Genomic DNA, 19,347 nt, shown 5'->3' on the forward strand with positions numbered 1-19,347 from the left:
TCAATAAAGAGGATCTGGAGAGAGAACGCCTAGCAGCAAGGCCCCCAGTAGTTTACAGCTCTTTAAAGGCAAAAGGCCGAAACAATATAGTACTTGGGCAGAAGTGAGGGTCCTGGATGGGAGTTCCCCAAGCATCAAAATGCTTCGAGCTTGAGTCTGGCCATATTGGAACACCCACTTCTCTATGAGGAGAATTTGACGCAGAACTGCAGGAAGAAAGAATGACTTCCATGAACTGTACTGTGGTGCTAGGTTGGTTTGTGCTGCTTCTGAGAAGACAGACACAACCTAAATGGAAGTAGAGAAAGTGTGTGCAAGGCTATGTGCCCACGGGACTCTATATCTGCGGATTTTTCTGCATCAAAATCTGCAGCTTTCCCCCGGAATCCGCACCTTTTCATAGGTGCGGATTTGATGCGGATTTTATTGCGTATTTTGCGATTTTTTTTAATTCAATTGAATAGGCAAAATCCGCACGAAAATCCGCAATAATTGACATGCTGCAGATTTTTCCGCACAAAAATCCGCAGCGTGGGCACAGCATTTCCCAAATGCTATAGAAATGGCTGGGGAGTAGCTGTGCTGCAGATTTCTGGAAAATCTGCGGCTTTTCCGCAAGAAATCCGGGGCAAAATCCGCACATTTTCCGCAGCGTGGGCACATAGCCTAATGGTGGCTTGTGTTACTGAAACATGAGAAGTTGTGTACTCGCTATCCATTGTACATAGCGGTCAAAGTACAGTCAAGTAAATCTATGTTGCCTTTAGGCAGCGTTGAGTTTTTTTACGCAGCAGAATTTCTGCACTTTATTTTACTTGTATTTTTTTTCCATTTAGTTTTCATTGCATTATGACGCTACATTTTTAGCCTCCGTTTGGTGCGTCATGATTTAAGAACACTGCTTTTGTTTTTGAAGATTTCTAGTAGAGACATTCTTCGATGCGGGTTACGTCTGGTTTTGATGCATTTTTTACCTGCAGATTTTCTGCATCTACTGCAAATCTATGAGGAAATTCCGAACAGAAAACTCAACGTTTCCGCAAGCTAAATGAACATGCTGTGGATTTGAGAAACGCACTGCGGGTCAGTTTACACAGCGTAAAAAAAGAAGCACGGTGGGCAGGAGGTTTCTATTAATCCCATTCACTTGTACTGTAAAATGTTGCAGTGTTGACGCAGCAAAAACACCCAGAGTCAAAAACTCAAGACAAGCTTATCGTGGGCACAGACCCTTAAAGAACTGGTGGTCTCTTCTTGAATGAGTCAATATCTGGTCTTGGCAAGCAGTAGCCATTGGCACCATGTGGCCTGCACGGGCGTAGCCCCCTCACGACAAATCCACAAACCTAGTCAGGATCCCATATTTCATGAAGTATGCCGGGGTGCGAGAGACCAGCACCTCGCCCAACACTACTAACCCGTGCCACGTTCCACTAATTTAGATGAGTAAGCAGACAGGTGTGACCCCAAACATATTATTTGAAGTGGTTACAAGACTGACAACCAAGATGTTCGAAAAGACACTCAACCAAGAAAAACGATCGCTATGTGGGTCAGCATTCCTCACCTAAACTTTAAGTCCAAAGGCCTTAGCCTTGTAAAACATTCCAGGAGCTTCAGTCCACAATACAGGCAGAGGTCATAAACGGTGGATTACGGTAACACGTTCTGGATCCCACCTGACCCTTCCATTTGAATAGGAGAAATAGGTGTAAAGTCCAGGCCACCAAAAAAATTACAAGTACAGGAGATAGGGGAAGCCATCATCAGAACATGACCTATTGTTTAAGTCAGGTGATTGTGGTAAATAGGTTTCCATATTTTTGGCTGTTATTTTCTATTTCCCTCATCACAATCTATATTAAAAAAAAAAAAATAAAAATTGAAATTTTGCATTTATCACCCTGGACACTGGGGCTCTTTTATACTAAATTTCCTGTTTCAGGAAAAAAATGAACCTCTTTTGTATTGAAGCATCTCATGAGCTTGTGCAGAGGTCACTATGGAGGGAGAAGGAACAAAGTCACATGTGACATCACTGTAAATGGTGGTTTCTGTGTTATTTGTGCATACAGGTGTTTATCCGTCACTTACATCCTGCCTCTGATGATAAAGAAGCTGCTGAAAACTCTTCATGAAAGAACAGGAAGACTCTAAAAACGCACATTGATTAATTTTGTGTAATGATGAAAAAAATTATTTTTTTTATAAATACATCTAACAAACAGCAACTAATTTAAAGAATATCATTTAAAAAAAAAATAGCTTCCCATTCAGGTCTTAAAGGGATTGTCCAGTACAAGAACAACTCTTTCTCATTCGCCATGTTTGCCCCCATTAACATAAAAAGTGCCTTTAAACACCTCCCGTGCCAGTGTCGTTCCAGCAGTTTCGGCACTCTCTCTCCCGGTGGCTCACGGGAGGTTGTGACAACAAGCGAGCCCCATGCACAATCACCGCCGGCTTCTCTCTCACCGCCCTCAGACATAAGTAATCAATAAGAGCTGCAGATGGCTGCTCATCTCCTCGTAATTCTGTATATATCTCTGAAGGTGTGACGTAACAACCTCGCGTGAGCCCCAGGAACGCAAATGCCAACATTGCTAGAACAGCACTGGAGCCTGGGAGGAGAGTATAGGCTTTTTTTTATTTTGAATGGGGTCAAACATGAAGAGAAGAGGGTTGTACGAATAGTGGACAACCCCTTAATGATGACCACACACTTTAAAAAGGTGAATACTCATTTGATTTCTCCTTCACTATGTGTTCTCAATGGGAAAACGGTAATAAGCCACTCCCAAAAAGGATCATAACGTATTTTTCCAAAAATAAGACAGGGTCTTGTATTATTTTTGTTTCCACAGGGCTAGGGATTTAGGAAGAGGAGGGCTTTTTTTTTTTCCCAATAACAATCACACATTTATACCTCAATTTACCTTGAGGGTGTATGGCCAGCTTTAGGGTTACTAACTTAGGGGTACTTCTCACATAGCGAGATCACGGTTTTTGTGACGCAGCAGTGACCTCATTAGCGATCTCGCTGCTGTGATATTGCTGCTCGTTACACACAGTGCTGGTTCATTTTTTGGACGTTGCTCTCCCGCTGTGAAGCACACATCGCTGTGACAGCGAGAGAGCAACGATCTGAATGTGCAGGGAGCCAGCGTCTGGCAGCCTGCGATAAGCTGTAACCAAGGTAAATATCGGGTAACCAAGGGAAGCTTGGTTACCCGATATTTACTATAGTTACTAACGTCCGCCGCTCTCAGGCTGCCAGTGCCGGCTCCCTGCACATGTAGCTGGAGTACAGATCGGTTTGCTTATTAACCTGATGTGTACTCTGACTAGGAGTGGAGGGAGCCAGTGCTAAGCGGTGTGCGCTGGTAACAAAGGTAAATGTCGGGTAACCAAGCGCTTGGTTACCCGATATTTACCTTAGTTACCAAGTGCAGCGTCGCTTCCACGCGTCGCTGCTGGCTGGTTACTGGTCGCTGGTGAGATCTGCCTGATTGACAGCTCACCAGCGACCATGTAGAGACGCACCAGCGATCCTGACCAGGTCATATTGCTGGTGGGATCGCTGGAGCATCGCTAAAGTGTGACGGTACCCTTACATTCACAATTTCTGGTGCAGTGTCAGTGTCTCTTATGGTAACACTTACTGGCACGCAAAACACTTTGTGTGGCAGTGGCACTCTTCTTCTCTATACGTCCAGGAGGGGCAGTCAGTGGGATTTGGGAACGGTGGTTGTGATTCTACAGGTGGCTGCTTCTGCGGGAGAGCAGGGCTGGCTGGGAGGCGGCATCCAAGAGGCGGCACGCGGCTGGAGTGGTGGCCAAGCCCACATCATAGCACAGTAGCGGCTGGGACACGTTATCTAGGAGGCGGGACTCAGGAGCGGCAGCCAAGCAAATATAGCACAGGAGGTGGGAACCAGGTGACAATACTCAGGAGGCGGGACTCAGGAGTGGGTGAGCAGATTTTACCCTGCCATGGTGGGAGGAAGTGGCAGGATGATTTGGAGCTACATTATGACTATTAGGCTAAGTTCACACACTGCGTTTTTTTGACGCTGCGTTTGTGCGTTTTTTGGCCTCGAAAAACGCACAAAAACGCACCCGCGGAAAAAAACGCATGCGTTTTTAGCACGTGTTGGTGCATTTTTGGCTGCGTTTTGCTTTGTTTTTGATCTCTGCGTTTTTCCAATGCATTGCATGGGGGGAAAACGCAGAAAAACGCAGGAAAGAATTGACATGTCCATTTTTTTTTTTTAAGCTCAAAAACACAGCTTAAAAAAAAAAGTTGTGTGTGGACAGCAAAAATTAAAACTCAGACTTTGCTGGGGAAGCAAAGTCATGCAGTTTTGAGGTCAAAAACGCACCCGAAAAACGTGCAAAAACGCAGCGAAAAACGCACTGTGTGCACATAGCCTTAAGCGGGCTTTACACGCTACGACATCGCTAATGCGGAGTCGTTGGGGTCACGGAATTCGTGACGCACATCCGGCCGCATTAGCGATGCCGTTGCGTGTGACATCGATTAGCGATTTTGCATCGTTGCAAAACAGTGCAAAATCGCTAATCGGCGACACGGGGGTCCATTCCCAATTATCGTTACTTTAGCAGTAACGAGGTTGTTCGTCGTTCCTGCGGCAGCACACATCGCTGCGTGTGACGCCGCAGGAGCGAGGAAACTCTCCCTACCTGCCTCCCGGCCGCTATGCGGAAGGAAGGAGGTGGGCGGGATGTTACGTCCCGCTCATCTCCGCCCCTCCGCTGCGATTGGGCGGCGGTTCAGTGACGTTTCAGTGACGTCGCTGTGACGCCGCATGGACCGCCCCCTTAGAAAGGAGGCGGTTCGCCCGTCACAGCGACGTCGCCGGACAGGTAAGTATGTGTGACGGCTGTGGGCGATGTTGTGCGGCACGGGCAGCGATATGCCCGTGTCGCGCAACAGATGGGGGCGGGTACCCACACTAGCGATATCGGGACCGATATCGCAGTGTGTAAAGTAGCCTTTACAGTGTGTCCAGCATTAGGTTATGTCTCCGTGATGTTAGTGACATAACCTAGCCCTGGAGGTGCTGATTAACTAGGGCTTATTTTTTGAGTAGGTCTTCTATATAAAGCCTACTTCAAAAATCCCTAAAAATCAAGGTAGGGCTTACTTTTGGAAAAACTGGGTAGTAGGTTAGTGCTATAAATGATCACTTTGACTTTTACTACGTTGGTCCATCACCCTGTCCAGTCCTCCGTAGACGTTCTTCACTTCTGCCCCTAGTATCCTGCCATTGAAACCCAATGTCGTAGGCCTTAGTAAGCAACATAAGAGCCCAGGATGGTGAAAACGGCAGCCACAGAGGACCCAACTGGACGTCGGACCAGGGAAGCGCCAATTAAGCTGCCCATCTCTAGCTAGTGCTCTTGAGTACAAAGAATTGAAATCAACATGCTCCATTCTTCTACCCCTGACTGCAGATGTTGGACCCCCCCCCGCCCCCCACACACGCACAGGCGGCTGATCTGCTTGTGGAGGGGTGGGGGACTCAAAACCAATGGACACAAATAGTGCCATATGGGCTGGAGACTTGCTCTTAAAGGGCCCCAACACCACAACAGGCAACACTGCTATATAAACAGGATCAACACAAGGTGCTACTATCACACTGTCAGTCTGGACTGTGTCGGGAAGAAAAATGTAGATTGTGCAAACATGCGCTAGCTCAGCACTAAAACATCAAGAAAGTATTCAACACAGGCACGCTAGAACAACTCCCCCCAGCAGCAAGGAATGGAGTGAGAAATGCACATAAATCTGGATAATGGCCTCTCAGATCTGCAGAAGAATTACAGACTTCAGCATAGGAGGGCTATTTAATTGGACACTGGTGTTTTGCTTTCCGCTCTCGTAGAGATGGAGAGCCCCCGCTAGACCTTTATCCCATTCCCAATCATTAGCACACAATGCATCTGACAACAACTGCTCGTATACAACTAGTAAATGCATTATGTAATGCTATATGCGCCAGCGGTAAACAGAGGGCAGCGGCAATGATAGCTGCCTACTATCTGGGTCACATCCCCAATAGGTCATTCATGATGGGCAAACCCCACAGAAGTCATCACAGGGCGATATCTGCATGAAGGGTATAGGACCAAGGTTGTCAGAAACTTTACGATCAAAGTCATTTTGAGGTCATATACAATATTTTAGAAAACCTTTTCCCAAATCAAAAGGAATCCACAATAAATTAGCGGTAATCCTGCACAGCGGTACGTAGGGTCGCTACAGTACTCAGTGTGCTGTAGCATAGTCACAGTATGGCACCGGTCTCCCTTAGAAGCTCCTGTAACAGGTCACACCTAGGCACAGAACAGGCGTTCTATTGATGCCATATTATGGAACCATACAATATGGCGCACAAATATGTAATACTCATGAGCCCAGCTTTCGCAGTATATGTAGCCAAGTGACAATTATATATCGCTCTATACTCTGACTTGCTGTCAGCCTGACATTTGCTTGAAGTAACAAGCCTGAAAATGTGACCTCTCTGGTTAGACGCGTTTTCAGACAGGCATTGTGATGAATGTGCAGCTTCCCATCATTTACACCGTCAAGCGGCCACCTCCCAAAATCTATTAATTAACGTCTCAGAAGCTGAAAAAAAAAAAATACAAAGTAGGCGGAGATGGCAGAATTCAAAAATCCATATATTCATATCAGCTCGAGTGGCGGGTATTGACGGCGATTACATCTAGAGGTCAATACGGGCAATTTAAAAGACAATTTGTCAGTCACAGACGCACTGATAGCACTAAAGCAAAAGTGTGCCGTACAGCCTGCTGCGGGGTCATTTCAGAGGCATGAGAGAGCTGCGGCATCACTAGCTCATCACTGGCAAAGTCACAATGGGTGCAGGCCTCAAATACATACCACAAAGAAAGAAACAGAAGTAGGCTAGAAATATAACTAAAGTGGGTGACGAAAACAACCCTTCATTCCAATATCAGGACTATGTGCAGTATCCAGTATATGGATTGATGCCACGTATGGCCTGTGGACAGAAATGGCACGGTTTCTGGAAAGGTCTTGGTTATACTGGCAGTGTGAGGATGTAAAGGGGCTCTGTCAGCAGATATCTGCAATGTAACCTGAAGACAGCATGCTGCAAGTGTTAAAACAGACTTCAGCTGTGTGTCTGTTATCTCAGTCTTTTTTTGTTTACCTGCAATCTTAGCTTAAAGGGAACCAATCACCAGGATTTTCGTACATAACCTAAAGCCAGTGCTATACTGGCACTATCAGGCTGATTCTATACATACCTGCAGTGGTAGCTCGGATGTTTAGGTTTTGAAATCCAAGAAAGTAAAGTTTGTAAAATGAGCAGCTTCTTGAGTGACAGTTGCACTGGAGCAGATAATATATTCATAGTATCTGCTCCGCTGCAACTGTCACTCAAGAAGCTGCTCATTTTACAAACTTTACTTTCTTGGATTTCAAAACCTAAACATCAGAGCTGACCACTAAAGGTATGTATAGAATCAGCCTGATAGTGCCAGTATAGCACTGGCTTTAGGTTATGTACGAAAATCCTGGTGATTGGTTCCCTTTAAGCCTCTTATATTTCTCATTAGTGGGTCTCAGCAGCACTGAGCTGTAGTCAGACTCCGCCCCCCTCTGATTAGCAGCTTGTCTATGAAAATGTACACATTGAAAGCCTGGTGTGGGTGAGGCAGGTCTCAGAGCTCTGCTACATGTAATGTGAGATTACTGGGAGCAGAAAGATCTAAGTGATACATCATTGAACTCAGGACCTCTTTGCCTACATCATGCTGCTGCGAGATGATGTAGCAAAAATCTGCTGACAGATTCCCTTTAACTTACTGGCCACTGCCATGTGGTACTGCCCATATAAGTGACTGCTGTAGTTTAGTGGAATTTGCCTTTTCAAGACAACCCAAGTCCAAACGCCCTGTTAAAGTAAATGGACATTAGAGGGGAAATCCCAGCACAAAGCCAGAATTGGAGCACTCCTGTTCTATTGAACTGAAGCTGCCCTTATGTTAGGACTGCCATTGATCTAAATGATCAAATATTATAATTCCCCTGCGAGGTTTGCTGCTCGCGAGGGTTACAGGCCATGGGATGATCTCATGATTCTCCAGGGACCTAGGATCAATATGACAACCCCTTTAATCATTGTATAATAAAATATAGTTTTTTGTATTAAATCATCATTTGCAAGATATATGCCTGCAGGCAGTGAGTGAATGGAAACAATTATATCAAGGGGCTGAAAAGATCAACTAGCAGAACTCGTTACATTGTTTCTGGCTTCCTATCTGCCTAAAAACAGCATAAAATCAATTAGACAACGTTTCTGCCTCAAAGGGCTTTTTTCAGGTCAGTAGCCAGGCACTGGTGTCTGTTTATGGAAACGAAACCAGAAATGTTTCAGTTCATTGCAAGGAAGCAGAGATCTGAAAGGGTGAGGAACAGCTAGTCTCCCAGAAAATTACAGATCTATTATCGTTAGGTCCATGGTGGTGTCCTCAGTCCATACCAGTTAGATCCCTCTACCTCGTACCCAGATCGGCGAGGAGATGCGAGCTCTGGGCAGGGCAGGGCTGGGCAGTTTTGCTTGTTGACACTCGATGGTAAAGGGAGGCCGGGCCCCTGCTGTTAGAATGCGAGGAATGTGAATGTAGCCTGAAAACAGGTTGATGTGGGGCCTTCTGCCTCCCCCTCCTGCAGGAACCAAAACAATGCGAGCAATGGGTGCAGTCTCTAGAAAGCCGCAGGGGCCACAAGCAGCAAAACCACCCACATATCGCCTAAAGTGGGACAAAACTATATATTCGAAGTAATGGCCGCCCTGGATCTCAGGGGCTTACCGGTCAATGAACCCCGATTGGCTTCAGATCACAACAATAACTGGTTCTAGGAAAAATTTGTAAATTTGATGGTGATACACCCACACACAGGCTGTAAAATTCAGCACCTCCGAAACCAACCGGAAAACAGAGGTAACCATAGAAGGAATAGCAAATTTTGCCTGTTTTTGAGCACAGCCCCCCCCCCATTTATTTTTTAATATTTTCCAGCTAAAACTATTGCAGGGGTCACTGAGCTGTGGGCGGCGTTTCACCGCTCAGCACAGCCCAGCATCGCTCTGCAGTGAAGGAGAGAGCAGGGAAACGCTGGACTGTGACAAGCGATGAAACGTCACCCACAGACCAGTGACTCACGGAGACTGTGGCCCGCCTCAGTTGGCGTGACATCACCGGACATCAGAGGTCACGGAGCCCGGGGGTCACGCAAAAGGGGTGAGTGGACCGCAATAGCGCTGCTCACAGGCACTATTGGCAACACAAGGTATTTCAGTGAAACCTTGTTTCTCAACATAATATCGACGTGGCCAGTAATGAAAAGGGGTGAACCATCAATGACTGGATGAGAGCTCTGAGGTAACTTTCCGAGGGCACCTCCATGGTGACAACATAATGTGGCTGTGGGCTTATGAAGAATAAATGCCATAGATGGACTCCGGAGATAAAATCAGGGTCACAGGGACCAAAGAAATGATCAGATGAGAATCCAGGTTAGGCCGGGGCCACACGGGGATCTATGGCGATCCTCGCATGACACTCTGCTCACGCTGGCAGTACAGCAGGAGCCGAGTGTCATGTGAGTGTCACTGCGACTGAGGTCAGATCATGCGATCAGACCTAAGCTGCGGGAGACGGGCCGGCGCCAGGGAGGAGAGGGAGGGATTTATCTCCCTTTCTCCTCCGCAGCTATTTATTGCCATTCTCGCACTGCACTTGCAGTACACCGGTGTACCGCGAGTGCAGTGCGATTTGTTCCTCGCCCCAGAGACTTGAATGGGTACGAGGGAAACCTGGATCGCATTACAAATCGCAGTATGCTGCAATTGTTTTCTGGGTCCGATTGGGGCTGAGAAAATCGCTCATGTGTGCTGACACATAGGCTAATATTGGTCCGAGTGGAATGCGATGTTTTATCGCACTCCACTCGCACCGATTTTCACGCCGTGTGTCTTAGGCCTTATGAGCAGAACACCAAGGATAACATCCGCTGCCACCTGCTCTGTACAAATACACCTGTGCGCCACAGTATTTGATCAGTTCCTAAAGTAATTTGCAAGACAAACCTGCTTTACCCGGTCCAGACGCCAATGAAGCGAGCATTTATGAGATCATCCTTCTAAAATGACTACAAGGTGGCAACCTCCAGAATAGGCCTTAACCCACAGATCTGTATCCAGTGACTCCAGAACTGCATTTGCTCTGCTCTCACCCAAAGCTGCAATTATAAATCCAAGTCCTGCTAGTGGATTGAGTTTAAGGCATCTTGCTCATAACCAATCCCTGGAACTGGACAGCAAAGGCGGCCAGGGTTTAGGAAAACCATGGCCAAAAGTGTCTATTTCTGGGGAAGGAATTAAATATTCCAAATCTGGTTGTCGAAATGTTGGCAAGTATGAACGAGGGCTACCCATAGGACTAGTTAGGTTATATGTCAGACTAGAGAGAGTACAGACCACGAGGAGTTTGTACTCTTGCTTTGGAGATGACTGGAAAATACAATTCAAGACATTAATGTATAATAGGGTGGAATTAATGCCCCCCCTGATCACTTCAGGACTAATCCTTGGGTGCCCCTTACCATAGACCATTTCACCCTAAACCACAAATATGGCATCTTCAAGTCTGTTCTCATAGAAAACCTTAAAAGGGGTTGTCCAGTGAAGATCGTCATCACCTATCCATGCTGGATTTGATGAGCTGTGTAGAAGGTGTACATGTCTACAACATGTCCTGTACGTGTATGCTTGCCATCAGCACCAGGAATTGGTGCCAAACCCTTAAAAATATCAGAGTCTGTAGCCACCTGATCTCAAAAACGGAGATCTAAGTCCAAAGAGGCCATCATACATGGACACCTTTTAGAGTGATCACAAAATTGACTAAGGAGAAAGGACGTTCTTCCATGAAGGGTCATGGCAGTAATATCCCCTCGCAACTTCGAGTGACCATTGTGTGGGCTTGCTGTCAGAAACTTAGCAAAAGCATTCTAGCCTTTTCACCCAGCTACCATAAATCTCAAGATAAACAGAGGGTGGGGGAGGAGGACAAAGACTGAAGGCCCATCTTTGGTTCCTCACAAACACAATAAAAACCACCATAAATGTAGCCTAGATGCCATAGTGGTTACTTTGCACGTAAATATGGCATAATGCGAGCAATAGTATGGTAAGGGTTAACAAGGAGGAAGTTCATCACGCCGAACACAATGAAATCAGATTTCAGACGCAGTAGAAGCTGCCAGGAAAAGAATTTCCATTTGTTTGAAAAGCAAAACAAAAAGATTCCAACTGGCAGGACGACCGTGCCAAAAATAGCCAGCGCAAATGTACTGCAGCCGCCTGGGGAGGCCGCGGCTGCCAAAACTGGAGGTTGTAAGTGAGCGGACGGGACGGCTAATAACAGCAAAACAATAGGGGGGCAATATGGTTTACAGCACGCGGGTCCAATACTACTGCAACAGTTACTGCTCCGACATGTGAAATGGGAAAACTGGGAAGCAACAAGTATGGCCGCCATTACATAAGGAGGTCAGCCAACTTTCCTAGAGTTCAACAGTAAGCCCAATTATGTGGATAATAAGAAAGTGAGAAGGCCACAGGAGGTCTGCCAGCCAAGCCTGCGGGAGCTGTATTGGTGGCCATATTGGTTGTCAACCAGATTCAGACACAACCAGGCTGAAGAGAATCCAGGCCATTTCTTCATACATATACATTAAAAGGACGTCATGAAAGGTGATAAATGTCTGATGACTGGGGGATCCATGACCACTAGGGTGGGTGCCCTGTACCTCTGTAATGGAGCAGGGGTCTACGTGTACAGACCCGTGTCCAGGTGACATATGTTCCTTAGGCTAATCCGGTTACAGAGGCGATACCCTTCCGGAAAGAGTGACCCCGCTTCTTTATTAGTGGTGGCTGGCATCCAAGATCAGCCTGAAAAGCAATTAAAAAAAAAAAAACAATGGCCCTGACTCAAAGTATTTATGCCAGATTTCTGACCTAAGAGTTTGAAAAGTCACTAGAAAAAATGAACAACACAAACCTGTACAGAAAAATATCAACTTTAGGCCACTTTCGGCCAAGGAGGAGCCAGAATGTGACAACACGCGCCCCATAAATTCCCTAAAAGTGGCGGCGTACCTCATACCAGAAATGTAACTCCAGGCCCCGACCAGAGTATTCTGGAGAGCCGCACAGTGGTGAGAACAAGCATCTAGATCAGTGGTTCCCAAACTCCAGTCCTCACGACCCTCAATAGGTCATATTTTCAGGACTTCCTTAATATAGCACAGGTGATGCCTTGCTAATGACTCAATCACCTGTTCAATAGTAAGGAAATCCTGAAAACATGACTCGTTGGGGGCCGTGAGGACTGGAGTTTGGGAAACACTGATCTAGATCGTTTACTTTATGCTGATAAAGTAATCTCAGTTTCTCTCTGTGGGGGAGGGTATTTGTGTGACAGGCACAAGAAGTGCAGTATTTCGTATAAACCGGTGCCGAAGCAAGAAGGGACTACAAGGTTTTATTTGTGGGGATATGGCATTTAAGATGCTGTCAAAGTAGTGGAGAAACCCCCTTTAATGGTCTGTATACAGAGAGTAATGCCAGTGTGCGGTATCTGGGGCAGTGATTTTGGTTTGGGAGACGCTCGGTATATTTGGGCATTATGATCTATATACTGATTGTACAATACGCCCGTTTTGACCCAACCTTAAAGTAATAGACCCGATTCATTGTGACTCGCGGTTTTTACACCAATCTTAATGACGGGCGTGCAGGAATAATATGCACCTAATGCATTAAAAGGCGTATGCCACGCCTTTTAATGCATTAGGTGCATATTATTCCTGCACGCCCGTCATTAAGATTGGTGTAAAAACCGCGAGTCACAATGAATCGGGTCTATTACTTTAAGGTTGGGTCAAAACGGGCGTATTGTACAATCAGTATATAGATCATAATGCCCAAATATACCGAGCGTCTCCCAAACCAAAATCACTGCCCCAGATACCGCACACTGGCATTACTCTCTGTATACAGACCATTAAAGGGGGTTTCTCCACTACTTTGACAGCATCTTAAATGCCATATCCCCACAAATAAAACCTTGTAGTCCCTTCTTGCTTCGGCACCGGTTTATACGAAATACTGCACTTCTTGTGCCTGTCACACAAATACCCTCCCCCACAGAGAGAAACTGAGATTACTTTATCAGCATAAAGTAAACCTTACGACTTGCAAAGAGTTTTCTAGTAATTTTTCACAAGCCAGTACTGGTAGGTCAAGGCTACCTGCTATTTGTGTTTTTAGATCATCTCCATCAGGGCTAATCTGTGACTACAACTTGTCAACAGTCTACAGGGAGCCTGAGGTAGTCTGAGACCCGCCAACAGCCTTATTGGTTCATTCCCTCCCTCAGATTCACCTCCGCCTCCTCTGATTGGCTGCTCTGTATACGGTACGTCAACACAAGCTCACATTCCTCTGATTGGCTGCTCTGTATACGGTATGTTAACACAAGCTCACCCTCCTCTGATTGGCTGCTCTGTATACGGTACGTTAACACAAGCTCACCCTCCTCTGATTGGCTGCTCTGTATACAGTACGTCAACACAAGCTCACCCTCCTCTGATTGGCTGCTCTGTATACAGTACGTCAACACAAGCTCACCCTCTTCTGATTGGCTGCTCTGTATATGGTGCGTTAACACAAGCTCACCCTCCTCTGATTGGCTGCTCTGTATACAGTACGTCAACACAAGCTCACCCTCTTCTGATTGGCTGCTCTGTATATGGTGCGTTAACACAAGCTCACCCTCCTCTGATTGGCTGCTCTGTATACGGTACATTAAGACAAGCTCAACCTCCTGTGATTGGCTGCTCTGTATACAGTACGTTAACACAAGCTCACCCTCCTCTGATTGGCTGCTCTGTATACGGTGCGTTAACACAAGCTCACCCTCCTCTGATTGGCTGCTCTGTATACGGTGCGTTAACACAAGCAGCTCACCCTCCTCTGATTGGCTGCTCTGTATACGGTGCGTTAACACAAGCTCACCAGGAGTTAGCGCATGCAGAGTGAATGTAATAATGCATCCGTATTTTACGGCCCCCGTACACTACTGGCAATGGCTCTCATGACCCAAACTCAACAGCCTCATAGGCAAATATCAGGCTGTTAAAGTTAGGTCAGGAGAGCCAAAGTCAGTTTGTTGGTTGTCAGGTTAAAATAAAAGCGCAAAATGTGGATAAACTCATAAATTATACAACTTATATCGCTATCTGATCCATAGTACAATGAGCCAGTCTTGGCGTTTACTGCGTCATAACATCTGGGCCATCAGAAGGGGTCTGGATGATGGCGACCAAGAAGGGGTGTGGCCCAGACATAGAAGTGAGGTGGCCAGCCAGCCCCCTTCACCGACAGCACAGATGGTGTCACGACACAAGAAGCTATCCAGTGTCCAGAACAAGGTGGAAGTCCTGGAAGAGGAGCAGATATGGTCATAGCACAAAAGATGGGATGCTCTGCGTTCCTGACTGTGGAGGGGGAGGATATGGTCTACACCCTATATTGACACAACAGGGGAAAATCAATATTGTGACAGCCAAGAGTGCTGTGGAAATAATAGAGGTGCAGCCTGGTGTGTGGAAAACAGGAACATTGTATCAGTTTAGATTTTACGCACTGGTCAACCCTTTAGATTGTATACTTGTTTGCAGGGGACCCCCTAAATTTCTTTATTAAGGTCTTCTCAAATTTCAGGAAAGCTGGACACGGATTTGCTTCCGCCCATGAATAGGTGAGGTGTCCGCCCGCCTGCAGGTAAGTGAGATTAGGAGCCAGTCACCAGCACAAGCCAGCCTCGCCCAGCTGCCGTCAGCTTCCTACAGCGCAGCTCTTACCTGGCAGCGTCTCGGCCTCACCCCAGGCCCTGCCCTTGTCTGATTACTCTTTGTAGTGAGAAACCTTCCCATGACTAAACCAGGGAGTAACCCTGAAATTTCTCACATGGATGAGATATGGAAAGCTCAGCCGTGTTAACCCCTGCACCGCCGGCGGGCCCAAACCCAACCAGGCACGGCGACAGGAAATCCAGACTGGTTTCTATGTTCTCATCATTGTGGTGACAATCACTTCCACATTTGAGACTATGAGGGGTTAGAAAGTAAGAAGAATCTAATGACCTCATTAACCAAGCTCCACATTTGTTCCCAATTTGGAAGCAACCACACGCGTTTTCTGTTCTGCAATACGTCTCCACAAAGTCCCCGACACCAGGGGAGCATCTGTACCTACAGGGGATCAGGCAGGACCCAATTGGACTTCTAAAGGTGTATTATCCCCCAAATATAAAAAGTCTTAAAGGGACGGTCACCATGACACACACAATTGGTACCCAAGGTGGCTCGGTGATCATCTGATCGTCAGACATCCTATGATCCGAGGGAATCTGTGGATAATATGGTCAGATCTAATCCTACATAATGGGAACAGGTTTAGTGGCTCACGTAAGGGTCTTTGGAGAGCAATCCCCCTCGATGACGCACACGTACCCCAATAGGGGGCATATGGATGGCTAATCATTACCCTGTACTGATGTCTGGCCATAATGTCCACTGGATATGGCAGTATACGTAACCATTGGGGACCCCATCAGACGACACAAGCCCTGTCTGTAGGAATCGTATATACCAGCCAATCAGCAGGGTACAGGCCGTCCACCCTGACCGCAGCATATGGATATCCCATAATAACGCCCTATGCTGGTGGCTCTTCACTGTTGTACTGAAGTTAACACCCAGGTATCATTTAAAGGGAAACTCCTGCTACAAACGGCAGGTTACCATTGGATAACAGCAAACAAACCACAAAATATTAAGGGGAAGGGATGATTAGATGAAGGGACCCGAGTAGTCTGGAAAGCTTGCAATTATTACCATCTTTTCCGTTAGCCATTAAAAGGTATCAACCACTGAGGACTCTCAGTTCTTTTAAACAATTTTTTTTTATCTCTACTGGCTAACACGGTACAAAGATATATTTTACTTGTATCTAAGGGGAAGGGCACACACATATAAAGGGGGCTACCCTGCTGTAAACAATATTTAATACCGCCACACAGTACAGACTGGACGCCATATACACATTTAGAAGGGAACATATGTGGCTGTCTATATCTTCCCAGGGGGTCTTCACTATTGGGCTGAATTCTAAGTGGTTGGCGGGGAGGGGATCCTCTTAACACAACCCGATTATTAACGGCAAGTCTTATGAACCCATTCAGGACCCAGATACAAGTCTCACTCATCCCCCCCCCATAATGCCATGTCTAAGTGATGCCGCCCTTGTACACATATACCCATCTCACACAAAGCGCAGCCTGGGGCCATCCAGCAACCTAAATCCTGCTCCAACTGATGACAAAGGCAGAATTTCCCCCCACACAAGCAGCCATTGTCCTGCTCCATCAGCAAATAAAAGCTGGTTACTTTACAGAATATTCCCATTAGTGGCAGTGGGTATGTGGGCGGGTGCCCTGCCCAAACACTATGTACAAAGTTCACAGCACAACAAGGGGATGTGCCGCGTTCCTGACAGCGAAGGGGGGACACAGGCTGCACCCTACATTGAAGTAACCAGAGAAAGCAATATTGTGAGAGCACTGGGGGTAATAGAACTGCTGCCTGTCACCTGCAGGACAAAAACAGGTAGGGAGCCATCACAAGGGAACCAGGCAGCCCATGAGGTCACCCAGAGGAACAGGTCAGAGGGTCAGGTAATGGATAGGAACAGAAAGGGTTTGGGCACAGAGACGGTGTGCCCCCCACAGGCACAGAGACGGGGACGCCCAACACAGGTTACAGGTACAGGGGGGCACCCACCCCAGGCACAGAGACGTGGCGCCCACCACAGGTTACAGGTACAGGGGGGCACCCACCCCAGGCACAGAGACGTGGCACCCACCACAGGTTACAGGTACAGGGGGGCACCCACCCCAGGCACAGAGACGTGGCGTCCACCACAGGTTACAGGTACAGGGGGGCACCCACCCCAGGCACAGAGACTGGGCATCCACCACAGGTTACAGGTACAGGGGGGCACCCACCCCAGGCACAGAGACGTGGCGTCCACCACAGGTTACAGGTACAGGGGGGCACCCACCTCAGGCACAGAGACGTGGCGTCCACCACAGGTTACAGGTACAGGGGGGCACCCACCTCAGGCACAGAGACGTGGCGTCCACCACAGGTTACAGGTACAGGGGGGCACCCACCCCAGGCACAGAGACGTGGCGTCCACCACAGGTTACAGGTACAGGGGGGCACCCACCCCAGGCACAGAGACTGGGCGTCCACCACAGGTTACAGGGGGGCACCCACCCCAGGCACAGAGACTGGGCGTCCACCACAGGTTACAGGGGGGCACCCACCCCAGGCACAGAGACTGGGCGTCCACCACAGGTTACAGGGGGGCACCCACCCCAGGCACAGAGACTGGGCGTCCACCACAGGTTACAGGGGGGCACCCACCCCAGGCACAGAGACTGGGCGTCCACCACAGGTTACAGGGGGGCACCCACCCCAGGCACAGAGACTGGGCGTCCACCACAGGTTACAGGGGGGCACCCACCCCAGGCACAGAGACTGGGCGTCCACCACAGGTTACAGGGGGGCACCCACCCCAGGCACAGAGACTGGGCGTCCACCACAGGTACAGGCACAGGGGGGGCGTCCACCACAGGTACGGAGACGTGGTGCCCACCACAGGTTACAGGTACAGGGGGGCACCCACCCCAGACACAGAGACTGGGCGCCCACCCCAGGTACAGGCAAAAGAGGGCGCCCACCCCAGGTACAGAGACGTGGCGCCCACCCCAGGTTACAGGTACAGGGGGGCACCCACCCCAGACACAGAGACAGGGCGCCCACCCCAGGTACAGGCAAAAGGGGGCGCCCACCCCAGGTACAGTGTGTGTGTGTGTGTGTATATATATATATATATATATATATATATATATACACACACACACACTTTACACACATACACATCCAAAGCGGCACAGTGCTCACTGAAACCTCTGCCTGCAGATATAGCACTACAACTCCCAGCCTGCCAAGTCTCTCACGTTTCCAGGACGCGCTGGGAGTTGTGGTTCCCTCCCGAGTTGCAGCGCCCCAGTGCACACAGCTGGGATCCAGGGCAGGTGTTACCGCCAGTGCTCCCTGGATCGGCCACACAGGTAATGCGCCGAAAGTCCCCTCCCCCTCCGCTGCCGGCACACAAAGGGCCCAGCCACAGTACACATAGAAGCCGGCTCCGGTCATTACCCTGCGGTGAAAGTCGCTGGAAGAAGCGCCTCTATCCTCGCACTCTGCTCCGGACTCGCCCAGACCTCAGCGCTCCAACAACTAACCCGAACACAGCGATAGCTGACAGCGACAACCACCTCCCAGCCAATGGGGAGCCGCCCCTCTCCTGTCCCCACCTTCCTATTGCACCTCCCTGCTATCACATTGGACAATACATCCATCAGTCATTACGCCACCTTTCTTGCTCTTCCCGCCCATTCTGGACTCGATTGGTTAAGACTTACGCTCTTTTTCTTTTCTGGATTATTATTGGTTACAAGTTCACACAGTGGAATCTGATTGGATAGCTCTCATGTCATTTAAATCAAGGTGAGCCTATAAGACTCTTGGAGACGCCTTAGTGCATGTTTACGGGACTCCGCCCTGGGATTACGTCATGGTTTCACCTGGGCAGGTGAGAAGCTGGTGAGTCAGGAGTTAGTCACCATGCAGCCAGACGTAGGAAAACTGCACTGTCTGTGTCCTTTCAGCTGTGCACCGTGTGTATATATATATATATAAATTGCCTTATTCTGTCTGTCTGTCTTGCTCCAAAATTGTGTCCTTACAGTGACACAAAGCTGATTGTCCGCTGGGCTCGCCATGGCCCCGCACGGATTGGCCGCTCGCCCAGGCTGCGCCCCCACATGGATTGGCCGGCCGCTCGCCCAGGCTCTGCCCCCCCACAGATTGGCCTCTCGCCCCGGCACCCTGCAGGCATTGGCAACTCGGCCACGCCCCGCCCCCCTCACGCAATGCACGCTAGCTCTGGCCCCGCCCCCCCACGCATTCCCCGAACCGACACGGTCACAGAGCCACGACTACCAGGTGAGTACTGTACCCCTGGGAGCCCACATCAGCGTACGCCGCCAAACCAG

At 48.3% G+C, this 19,347-nt stretch overlaps 1 protein-coding gene across 1 annotated transcript in view; it reads right to left on the reverse strand.

Moving 5' to 3' along the window:
- Positions 1-18,529, reverse strand: part of JUP (junction plakoglobin) — a 63,168-nt gene extending 44,639 nt beyond the window's left edge. Inside the window, exon 1 of the mRNA XM_075350196.1 lies at positions 18,449-18,529. The gene's annotated coding sequence lies outside the window, so the exon portion shown is untranslated. The remainder of the gene's footprint in view (positions 1-18,448) is intronic.
- Between the last annotated feature and the right edge of the window lie 818 nt (positions 18,530-19,347).

Source organism: Anomaloglossus baeobatrachus, chromosome 5 (assembly GCF_048569485.1).
Source record: "Anomaloglossus baeobatrachus isolate aAnoBae1 chromosome 5, aAnoBae1.hap1, whole genome shotgun sequence".
In the NCBI taxonomy this organism is placed as follows: domain Eukaryota; kingdom Metazoa; phylum Chordata; class Amphibia; order Anura; family Aromobatidae; genus Anomaloglossus; species Anomaloglossus baeobatrachus.